Below are 13,614 nucleotides of genomic sequence, written 5' to 3'. Positions count from 1 at the left end.
GCCCAAACTTCCATGTTCCTTTTCATCTTTGATGAGATGCCAAAGAATAATTGTTTGAAAGTCTTTAAATCTAGCTTGAATGGTTGTAGTTCAGGCTCTGTTGGCTGACAAGTTTGCCAACCACTGCAATGCGACCCAAGGCTGTAATGTATGTACATACATGAATAATCACCATCATAAAGTGATCACATCTTGATATTGAGGGCGTTTCACTTCGTGGAATTGATGCACAAAATATCTCACTGAATAATAGTACTAAAATATTACCAATGGCGAAATTGATTCGACATACTCCATATACAACATTTTGAGTGTGTCCAAATACATAATTCACAAATCCGGATTATCTCTTTAACTCTGTTTAATTTTAATTATTTTTTTGACATCTCAACTAGCGTTGACTCAACTAAAAATGTTGTAAATAAATTATCTGGTCAAATTATAAGCTAAAATAATAAAATGAAAAGGCATTTTTTGAGTTTCTCGTGTATGTATGTGATTATAATCCAGGATTCGGAGTTCACGTACAAATGAAAGAGTTTCTGCTCAACAAAAAGATTCTTTCATCTCACCATAGATGTATTTATTAAGATTCTAGTCAATTCAAGCAATATGCTTGGAATTTGAACAAAGCTTGGAATTAGAAGTTCCAATAATTTGCGTAGTGTGGTTCAATCATGGGTAGAATTGGTGAATGTTACACGTGTGTAAAGTGATCACTTAAACCAGCCTATGACGGTCGTCAGCCCCGTAGATGCCCAGACTTCCATATTATTCTTATAGTCCGCCTCCATAGCGTAGTGGTAAGCGCGCTGGGCTTCCAAGCCGGAGGTTCCAGGTTAGATTCCCAAGTAGGTCAAAATAAATATAAGTGATTTTTCTGTTTTATATTTATTTAATATTACTCTGGACTAATATCTGAAGCGCAAGGTAAGAAATCACCTTTCCATCGTGTATTTGACGATTAAGATAACACTGCTACACTACTACTCTATATGATACAGTGCCCTATGCATCAATAATAAGATAGAGTAGATAAGGGTTTTATATATAAATATATATATAAATATATATATATATATATATATATATATATATATATATATATATATATATATATATATATATATATATATATATATACCCAATTTTCGAAGAAAAATATTACCACGTTATATATATATATATATATATATATATATATATATATATATATATATATATATATATATATATATATATATATATATATATTTATATATATATATATATATATATATATATATATATATATATATATATATATATATATATATATATATATATATATATATCTAACCCTTATTCACATACATAAATTTACAAATAAATAATTTTAAAAGGTATTTTATTTATTGTTTCTGCATTCACTTTGTGGTAAGATATGTGAAATTGTAACAGAAAAATCCTTGTTTATATTCAGACCTTAAGATGGATCGTAGCTTACGAAACTAGTCGTTACAATAAAATAAACTCAAGTGGTAAAAAACAAGCGTTTTTCTTTTTCAATTTAAAAAGGTCGTTGATTTTTTTAATGAAGTGTTTTAGTATACACAGATATAATAGATTATTACGTAAATACGATAATAAGGCAGCTTCGTGCCTTGATCATCGCACGTACATCTGACCGCAACCTCAAGTTGTAATTACTGAGGAAGGTACACCACTTCAGTTCCGGTTGCAATAACGTAATTATTGACAGTAAACTACATGATCGGATTATTTACAATTTACCAAGAAATTCCATTAGCATCCTCCAGCATCCCACATTAGATCTTCACCGTGTAGATGATGTTTCATTCTTCTCCTCTGTCTTACTCTTCACAACTGAGGGTAAATACCAAATACCAGCATCCACTCCTAAGGGCGTTTGTCCACTACGCGGAATTTCACCGTCCGGCAGTCCGGTTTTGTAAAATGAAAGCGACTACGACAGTTTGGCGTGATTATTTTACGCGCAACGTGTTCACGAACCAAACCGAAGAAAGATGGACAAAAGCATAAGCCAATCGAAGCCAATCGTCGTTTTAAAACGTGAGGTGCCGGACGGTAAAATTCCGTGTAGTGGACAAACGCCCATAGACTTAAGGGTGGAATAAACAATTGAGTACGCTACCGGCTGCCCGAAAAGCCACATTTTTTCGTTATTTTTTTAACTCTGTAGTATCAATGTTTCTTTCCTTTTCAAAACAAAATATTTATTTCTAGTAAAAACTATTTTTTTTCCAATACAAAAACGGTGTTTGAAAAAAAAATTCAATTACGTTAAATGTCACCTGGATTTATATAAAATTTAGTTTCATTAATTGATTCGGCAGTCACTTTGTGGTAAAATCTATCCATTTTTCATTAGTGTGTTACTTAGTAAATACCACTATTTCTTAAAATCTACCGTGACACGTGTTTCGATGAACTCTCCATCATTTTTAAACACGGTACGGTGTTTGATCATCGTTTTAAAACGCTTACAGACGTGAATAAATCACTTTCCTTGCACACATTATGCACTTTTGTCACCAACGTTTGTAGGTCTTCTTTGATATCGGCAAGAAGAACAGCGTCGTCAGCATATATATGTATATATATATATATATATATATATATATATATATATATATATATATATATATATATATATATATATATATATATATATATATATATATATATATATATATATATATATATATATATATATATATATATATATATATATATATATATATATATATATATATATATATATATATATATATATATATATATATATATATATATATATATATATATGTATTTATATTTATATATATATATATATATATATATATATATATATATATATATATATATATATATATATATATATATATATATATATAAATTTATATTTATTATTGATGAAGAGGGTCAAAATAAATATTAGTGATTTTTCGGTCTAATATTTATTTAATATGACCCTGGACTGGTACCTGAAGCGGAAGGCTGATCACCTTTACTGCGTGTATTTAACGATCAAGATAACACTGCTTCTATACTGGGGTGCGGATAAGGGTTAGAAGAAGAAGAAGAATGAAATTAAATATATTTTTTAAATAATATATTTAAAAAAATAATATATTTTTTATTTTCAGTTTAATCGGATGACGTTAAAAAGTGTGGACATGTGCGAAGTGGTGAAGTTCCTTTAAACTGACGTACGAGTGGATTCTCTCTTTGAGATTATAAAGAATTGCAGTGATTTTTTGTGCCCAATTAGTTGGGATTTTTTTAAAATTGAGTTTTAATTAATCTGCGAGTGCGCAATCCGCGACAGGATGAAGGAGCTACTGCGCATGTGGGGACAGGTGGCCGGGAGGACATACAGTGCTGTCGGCCAGTAGCGATCAGGCCAACACCGCAACATCGACCAAACAAAGGACACCAGGATGGGAAATCAAAAGTAAGGCACTTAAATTAGTACAACATTTTGAGTGTGTCACAACTTGTTCACAAAATCTGGATTATCTCCAATTACAGGAGTTATTTTCATATTATTTTTTGACATCAAATATGAAGAAGAATATGGAAGTCTGACGACCGTCATAGGCTGGTTTGTGTGATCACTTTACACACGTGTAACATTCACCAATTCTACCCATTATTGACAACCACACTACTCAAATTCTTGGAAGTTCTATATATATGAACCAATTTAGAAACCTTGTTCTTGAATCACTAGAACTTCACTAGAGACATCTACTGGTGAGATGTAAAGAAGCTTTTTACTAAACAGAAACTCTTATATTAGTATTTGAGGTCGGAATCCTGGATTATAATCACACACTTGAGAAACGCCAGAAAATACCATTTTAATTTTTATTATTTAAGCTTATCATTTGACCAGATAATTGATTTACAACATTTTGAGTGTGTCCAAATACTTGTTCACAACATGCGGATTATTTAGTTATCAATAAATTTAACAGAATATAACATAAATACATTTACAATAATGAATAACTAATAAAGCAGGTAATTGTAACATTCCAATTACAAAATTCAAGACTCCACCAGATTGGTAATGGTCCTCTTGTATTTCTCCGTGCCATCATTAAATATGTCGATGGTCACATTATCAGTATTTTCTAAATGATTATACAACCTTAGCATCCCAGAAATGGAGTTAAAGTGTGCCGTATTATTGTTATATACTGGGAGAGAAAATGTGTTGTGCCTCCTTAACCGCCGAGAGGGAACATTCATTGCTATCTTCTCGATACAAAATGCTGAATCAATGTTACCATGGATTATATTATAAAGATACATTAAGTATTCTAGGCGCTCCTCATAACATAACAGAGTTCGGCCTAGGTGACATTGACAAGATGAAGAAGAATATGGAAGTCTGGGCACATACTAATGAAAGAGTTTCTGCTCAATAAAAAGCTTCTTTTCATCTCACCAATAGATGTCTCTAATGAAGTTCTAATGATTCAAGAAAAACGTTTCGAAATTGGTTCATATATAGAAGTTCTAAGAATTAGAGTAGTGTGGTTGTCAAAAATGGGTAGAATTGGTAAACGTTACACGTGTGTAAAGTGATCACTTAAACCAGCCTATGACGGTCGTCAGCCCCGTAAATGCTCAGACTTCCATGTTCTTCTTCATCTTTGATGAGATGCCAAAAATAATACAAATACAAAGACTTCTTCATGATGTTGAGATGGAAAACATGGTGTAATTTATACTTTACTTTGGGAATCACTAGTTTACAAATAATATCTATATAATATAGATACTGGTGCAAGCTGAACTGGTATTGATGGATGATGATGGGTTTTAGCGACGCGAAGGTCCAGGGTTCAAATCCCATAGCTGGCAATTACTTTTTTCCAAGATGTAATTAACATGTAATGTTTTCCGATATTAATGATTCGACATACTGGTACAATAAACGTTTAATGTTTTCAATTCACCTTAATTATCATTTATCAATGTGAAGACTTGTAATGTAATCACTGTGAACTTGAAAATTAATGCTGATATCGGTGACTTCAATGTTTCCATTAAGGGGGTAATCGCAAACACACAACGGATAAATTTCATAATGATATTACTGGCTAATAAATTAATATAAAAAATCACAAGACTTTTTGCGTGTGTCCAAATACTTGTTCACAAAGTCTGGATTGTCTCCAATTACAGGAGTTATTTTCATATTATTTTTTGACATCTCATCAAAGATGAAGAAGAATATGGAAGTCTGGGCATTTACGGGGCTGACGACCATCATAGGCTGGTTTAAGTGATCACTTTACACACGTGTAACATTCACCAATTCTATCCATTATTGACAACCACACTACTCAAATTCTTGGAAGTTCTATATATATGAACCAATATAGAAACCTTGTTCTTGAATCACTAGTGCTTCACTAGAGACATCTATTGTACTATATCACCAATAGATGTCTCTAAAAGAAAATGATAAATGAAAATATTTACAATATCGGCTGTTATTAACCCTTCACGAGTCTACATATCGCTCACTCCTTTCAAGAACGTCATAAATCAAAAAACTTGATTTTTCAGGAGAACGTTTTTAAAGTTTAAAAATATAATACAATTTATTAAATATAAATATCAAGCCACTTATTGAACTGTTTACTGTACAACAGATCTATTTAGGTTAAACCTAAAGGTTTATCATCCATTTGAAAAAAAACCTAGTTAATTTTTAAAAATATATTAAACAATACCTTTTCTTCAAAATATAAAAACAACACTTTCTGCCCTGTAGCGGGTAAATATTAAGTTAAAAATATGCCTCTTTTGCTGGGATATAGTACATTTTTCGGGCATTCCGAAAACATGCACCACTGAAAATTGTCGATTTTTGTTTTATGACGTTCTCGAAAGGAGTGAGCGATATAATACAATCCTTTATTAGTTGAGTATGTTAAATTAGATATTCCTCCCGTCTGACAAAAATCCATTCGTTGAGCGATTCAATAAGCCACACGTGTCTCTGCACACAATTTAATTTTTGTATAATTAAAATTGAAAAATGTTTTTTTTTTACAATATACAGGATGGCACCAAATTATTGACCCAATTTAAAGATACTTATGTATTTTATTTAAAAAATGTTAAAAATATTAGTATGTATATGATATTTACTCATTGAGATTTTTAAGTCTATCGGTTTCGAGATGTACCCGTCTCTTCGTCAGGACAATCACTACCACAGCATGTAAACAATACTACCCTTCACTACCATATCACCATTTACACACTTTAAACTACATAAAACCGAAACCGGTAGACGTAAAATTCTCAGTGAGTGGTTATATACTAATATTATTAACATTTTTGTAAAAAAATAAATAAGTTAAAATGACTAACCACAAAGTAAATGCTTTAAATATTAATATTATTGAGAATACATTTGAAACATGTTTAAATTCCTGCAAATGTCGTCGTACGTCAATCAAATTGACATTTGTGAACTAGACAGCTGCAGTATACAAACCTGTTCGTGCCAAGCTTTTCTCGGTCTTCCTCTGTTATCTCATAAATTTGTTTATATTCGTGTTTGTATTATATATTTATGTATATTTCTGGATTACAAACGCCATTACTAGGCCGCTGATACCCGGAAATCATAAATTGTAGCGGATTGCGTTACAAAATCATACGATATGAGTATATTTCAATGATAACTAGTTTTACCATATTACTATAACACAGTAATTGATCTTGAACGTTGAAATATGTAACAAGATTAAGTGTTTGCCATTGTTCTATATAATAATAATAAAACCCTTATCCGCACCCCAATGGTGCATATGGCACTGCGTCATATAAACGCAGGAAAGGTGATCAGCCCTCCGCTTCAGGTACCAGTCCAGGGTAATATTGAATTAATATGACAGTGAAAAAAATGACAGTGTTTTATATACACAATATTAAATATATATATATATATATATATATATATATATATATATATATATATATATATATATATATATATATATATATATATATATATATATATATATATATATATATATATATATATATATATATATATATATATATATATATATATATATATATATATATATATATATATATATATATATATATATATATATATATATATATATATATATATATATATATATATATATATATATATAACTAACTAACTAACCAGCACGTCGCTTCCCCACAGGAGTAGGCAGAGAGAATTAAAGGCCACACCACTCTGTCTTGTCTTTGCAAACATTCTTCACCTCTTCTACATTCATGCATCTCCTCATAAATAACCGATGATTACTACGACTCCTGATCCGATCATGTGTAAACCATCTCAACACACCTTTCTTAATTTTATCGAAAATGCTTATCTCGGCGAATTTTCCATATGAAAATGATGAGTGAAAATATTGATTATATCTGCTGTTATAAACACAAAACGAGTCTTGTACAATCCTTATATATATATATATATATATATATATATATATATATATATATATATATATATATATATATATATATATATATATATATATATATATATATATATATATATATATATATATATATATATATATATATATATATATATATATATATATATATATATATATATATATATATATATATATATATATATATATATATATATATATATATATATATATATATATATATATATATATATATATATATATATATATATATATATATATGTATATATATATATATATATATATATATATATATATATATATATATATATTTTTTTTTTTTTTTTTTTTTTTTTTTCATTTTTTTTTTGTATATATTTTTTTTTTTTTTTTTTTCATTTTTTTTTTTCATTTTTTTTTTATTCATTTAATATAAGTATTTACATTTTTATTTATAACATAATATATTTGAATCATTTATACATATGGAGAACTTTTATATTTCGATTCGCTGTGCCTCTCCATAAAAGAGACTGTGCTCTTGTGCTTGGAGAGGGACTTACACTCGTGGTTTAATGTTATATAATCAAAGATATAATAGTCTTTTTCTTATATTTTTTCAAGATTTAAATGTATAGAGCTTTGATTTTTTTCTTAAGTATTTTTATATCTATTTTTTTATTTCTTTAGGGAGTTTATTGAAACGTTTGATTGCCAAATATTTGAAGTTTTGCTGGAATTGCTGGTGTTGCATTTTGGAGTAGAAAAATCGTTTGAGAATCTCGATGATAAATTTTTTGGTTAAATTTAAATAATTGTCACCCTTTAGTATTTGAAAAATTGCGGTTTTATATTTGGGACTTGAAATTTTAGAAAAACTTTTAGAAAAATCATTTACTTGTGTATTTATCAGCTGTAAATTATTATTAATTGCCGTTGACCACCTAAACATTCGCATTTCAGCAGATTCTAGTTGCCCTGAGAAGGTATTTTGGTGTATGTTACAGCCATGGTTTGTAGTACATTTGGTTTGTTCATTAGCACGTTTGGTATTTTATTTATTGTTTCGGCATTAACTTTGTGGTAAGACATGATACAATGATTAAAGAAAACACTTGTTTTTTACCACTTGAGTTTTATTATAGACTACATGTTTCAGAAGTTAAATTTCCATCATTCAGGTCTGTATAATAACTAAAATATAAAATATAAAATTGTTCTATAAATAAGGAGAGGGGAAAGTAAGGGGAAGGGGTTAGTCAAGGGACGGAGTTTGAAAACAAAGGAAAAATGGAAAGCAATGGTGAAGAATTTTGAAACAATATATTATTTAATAAATTATTATTAGAATTTATGTTTTTTTGGATTTCTAAATTTTCTAGATAATTCATAATTTGGCCTTTATATGGAACAAGGTGTAATAATTTTAATTTATGAGAGTGAAATGAGTGATTAGTATCTATTATGTGATTTATATTTTATATTTTAGTTACTATACAGACCTGAATGATGGAAGTTTAACTTCTGAAACATGTAGTATATAATAAAACTCAAGAGGTAAAAAACAAGTGTTTTCTTTAATCATTTTAGCACATTTGGTAGTACGTTTGGTTTGGCCAGTACATGGTTTGCATGGATGCGTGAACTCGCTGGTTATTGATATTAATTTATTAGGTAATAAAAGCATTCTGACTTGCACTTGCCATTCGAGCACCTCATTAAATAAACAGGTATTATTTCAATGTTACTTACTGCCATAATTAATTACCGGAGGTCGCCAGCTATTAACGCCAAGTTATACGAACCCTGACCATCGGCGCGAACACTCGCTGTATCATGTACACCAAGTCCCATTCAGCGGTCGGCCCGACTGGGCGACCTCTTGCAAGATCTGACTTCCTGATACTTTGAACTTGAATGCTAGAACAATGAATGCCATTTTTAACAACATTTTGAGTGTGTCCAAATGCTTGTTCACAAACCTGGATTATCTCCAATTACAGGAGTTATTTATCATATTATTTATTTATATCCCAACGTGGATGAATAAGAATATGGAAGTCTGGGCATTTACGGGGCTTAGGACCGTCATAGTCTGGTTTAAGTGATCACTAACATTCACGAAATCTATCCATTATTGACAACCACACTCGAATTCATGAAAGCTTTAGTTCTTTACGGTGGTAGGGACATGCGGAGCGAATGAAAAACGAGAGAATGACTAAGAAAATATGTGAGCGGGAAAACAGAACGAGGACGACCGAAAAAGACTTGGCACGATCAGATCAATCAGAACCTAAAATCTGGTGTCGAAAGTCATGTATGACTAGATGTACGGATGTGAAGGAGGCGAGGAGAGTATGTCAGGACAGAAGAGTGTGGCGTTCCATCCTTTCTGCCTTGTAGTAGTAGTAGTAGTAGTTTATTTATATAAAAAATAATAATAATAAAAAATAAAAACCCTTATCCGCACCCCAATGGTGCATAGGGCACTGCATCATATAAACGCAGTGTTATCTTGATCGTTAGCACTCGAAGCAAAGGTGATCAGCCCTCCTCTTCAGGTACCAGTCCATGGTAATATTGAATAAATATTACAGTGAAAAAATCACTTATATTTATTTTACCCCCCTTGGGAATCGAACCCGGGACATCCAGAACGGTAGCCGAGCGTGCTGACCATTACACTACGGAGGCGGACAGTAATATATATATATATATATATATATATATATATATATATATATATATATATATATATATATATATATATATATATATATATATATATATATATATATATATATATATATATATATATATATATATATATATATATATATATATATATATATATATATATATATATATATAAACATATATATATATATATACATATATATACTAAAAAGTTATAAAAACCGAATGCTCCTATTACATATTTGCATGTAAATAGTAAATATGACGTATTAAGTACGGATTTTTATATTAGAATCAAAACAATACCGCCTATCTTCATAATATCAGTGTTTAGAGGTAGACAACGCTATATGATATAATTACCATCATACCAAGTGGGTCGCGCGGTAGCGGGTGGCCCAAACATCGTGGCACACTGCACTACTAATGTGCAAAGGCAAATAAAAACACTAGCTTTGGGATAAACGACTTTATAGTCAACTTGAAATGATGCTTTTTGCCAATACATGTGTCGAATTTATACACTTTTGCGGCCATTTGGATACTGAATATCTTAGTAAAGGAGAGTAAGTAATATCTTAGTAAGGATTTTGAGATGGAGTAAAATCTGTGATTGTATATGATAGAGGCCAGTTATAAGGGTGCTTTGAGCCGTGTTACGCCAAACAGCCGTAACTTGAGTTACGGCTAGTTGCCGTTACACATTAGAGTAACGGTTAAGCGTTATGTCCAAATACTTTTCACAAATCTGGATTATTTATCAAATTATAGGATTAATTATCTTTTTTTTTGACATTTTATTTTGAGTTATTTCTCTTTTTTATACATTTCAACATAGATGAAGAAGAATATAAAAGTCTCGGCATTTACGGGGCTTACGACCGTATAACTTCCATATTATTCTTCATCTTTATTTAATAAAAAAACAACCATGTGATTTTTTCCATGTGAATTTTATTTGACCAGCAACCGAGTTTCGTCGTAACCGACATAATTAGACTGGGCTCCATCTGATGACTTGCCCAGTTTGATGGTGTCGGTTACGACGAAACTCGGTTACTGGTCAAATAAAATTCATATGAAAAAAATCACCCAGTTGTTATTTTATTCTATAAAATGCAGTTCCACCAAGAGGTGTCAGTACTAAACTTAAATTCTTCATCTTTATTGAGATGTCAAAAATATTATGAAAAATAACTCTTGTAATTGGAGATAATCCAGATTTGTGAACAAGTATTTGGACACACTCAAAATGTTGTTAATAAATAAACTGGTCAAATTAAAAGCTTAAAAAATGAAAATAGCGTTTCTGATAATAAATATAAAATATTAATAAATTAAATATTTCTACTACTACTACTACCATCTCGCCGTTTCCCCGCAGGGGTAGGCAGAAAGGATGGAACGCCACACTCTTCTGTCCTGACATACAGTCGCCTCCTTCGCATCCATACATCTAGTCACACATGCCCTCCGATTACGTAGGCTTTTGACACCGCCAGATTTTAGGTTCTGATTGATCTGATCGTGCCAAGTCTTTGTCGGTCGTCCTCGTTCTGTTTTCCCGCTCACATTCGCCACATATATTTTCTCAAATATTTCTTCTTACTCTAAATAATAAAATAAATAATGGTTATATCCCTATGCGATCTCTCAGAAGAATGTGCGAAAAAACGATGTATGATAGATGTGCGAATAGTGAAATAAGGAAGGAATGCAAAGCTGAGATAAGCAGTATCGATAAAATTAAGAAAGGTGTGTTGAGATGGTTTGGACATGTAGAACGAATGAGTGAGGAAAGAACGGTAAAACAAATTTATGAGGCGAATGTTATTGGGAAAAGAAGCAGAGAAAGACCGAGAAAAACATGGCACGATCAGGTATGCCAAATACTTGAAATTGGTCAGGTTAGGAGTCGTAACAATCGGCGGTATGTATGAGGAGATGCATGAACGTGGAAGAGGCTAAGAATGTTTGCAAGGACAGAGTGGTGTGGCGCTCTATTCTATCTGCCTACCTCTGCGGGGAAGTGGCGTGATGGTTAGTTAGTTTTTTTTTTTTTTTTTTTATATCCCTATGATTTTGTCCCACCGTGTATTCCTTAAGATAAGTATTGGGTGGTTCATGACGGTGTAATCTCTGCACGGTTCGTGAACCCCAATGTGCTGAATGTGCCGGGATTGGTGTCACTTGCAACTCGTGCGATTTTATAACAAATAATAATAAATATTGATAAATTCCAATTGATTGATATCGCTCAAATTCACTTGACACATATATTGAACTAGTTTTCATTCGAGTAACATTTCGTCTTATCTAACTAACCTCCAAGGGTAGGCAGAGAGAAAGAAAGCTACACATTTGTAAAAATAATTATTTTTAAATACTTAAACTCTTTTTGATTTTCGGATTATTTATTTATTTAAACTTTATAAATAAAACAACATTGTTTAAACCACTTTTTGAAAAGTGGTTGAAACAAAGTTGTTTTATTTTATAAAGTTTATAAAATGTGCCACAAAGTATCTGCGAAAAACGTTCAAGTAATTTATTTATTTTTTTAAAGCATTATTGCCTTTTTAAAATTATATGAATACTACATGGAAAATTATAGTAAAAGATATATAATTTAAAAAATAAGTACAATTAATAAAAATATATAATACTTGGTGAAAAAAATATTTTCCTAATAATTTCTTCGTCTCTTTGAGACATTAATCATCATGCTAAGTTTTCTTCGGTGTTCCTACGCTTCTATTACCAACAACATTCGCCTTATAAATTAGTTTCTCAATATTATCATATTGAATAATTATTATTTTCCTAATGATTTCTTCGTCTCTTTGAGACATTACTCATCATGCCAAGTTTTTCTCGGTGTTCCTACACTTCTATTAGCTACTACATTCGCCTTATATATTAGTTTATTCAATATTATCATATTGAATAATTATTATTTTTCCTAATGATTTCTTCGTCTCTTTGAGACATTTCTCATCATGCCAAGTTTTCCTCGGTGTTCCTATGCTTCTATTACCCACTACATTCGCCTTATAAATTAGTTTCTCAGTGTTATCATATTAAATAATGATTAATTTTGTAATTATTTCTTCGTCTCTATGAGACATTGCTAATTTTCTTTCCACATTCCAGGATATCTCCTCTGCCTGGTATCCAGCGTGGCTTGCTTGGGAGCTGGTCTCTTCATCTTCTTCGCAGACCCTTACAACCTAATTTTTAACTGGGTAAGTCGACTAATTTTTCCAATCGCGGTCTAGTGATTAGCGCGTTTGTCCACGATGCTGTAGGACCCGGGTTCGGTTCCAGTTGGAATAAATATGAATAATTATCTACTTTCACGTGTATTTCATGTTACCCTGGACTGGTACCTGCCTTTATATAAGAGACGATTGAG

At 30.6% G+C, this 13,614-nt stretch overlaps 1 protein-coding gene across 1 annotated transcript in view; it reads left to right on the top strand.

Moving 5' to 3' along the window:
* The first annotated feature begins 3,346 nt into the window (after positions 1-3,346).
* The window catches only part of LOC148312298 (scavenger receptor class B member 1-like), a 59,973-nt gene continuing 49,705 nt past the window's right edge, over positions 3,347-13,614 (top strand). The window contains exons 1-2 of the mRNA XM_088277510.1: positions 3,347-3,478; positions 13,353-13,444. The gene's annotated coding sequence lies outside the window, so the exon portion shown is untranslated. The remainder of the gene's footprint in view (positions 3,479-13,352; positions 13,445-13,614) is intronic.

Source organism: Brachycentrus maculatus, unplaced genomic scaffold (genome assembly GCF_059751285.1).
Source record: "Brachycentrus maculatus isolate JH-2025_06_01 unplaced genomic scaffold, ASM5975128v1 h1tg000044l, whole genome shotgun sequence".
In the NCBI taxonomy this organism is placed as follows: Eukaryota; Metazoa; Arthropoda; class Insecta; order Trichoptera; family Brachycentridae; genus Brachycentrus; species Brachycentrus maculatus.
The sequence above is the reverse complement of the archived record's forward strand: the minus strand, read 5'-3'. Positions and strand labels throughout refer to the sequence as shown.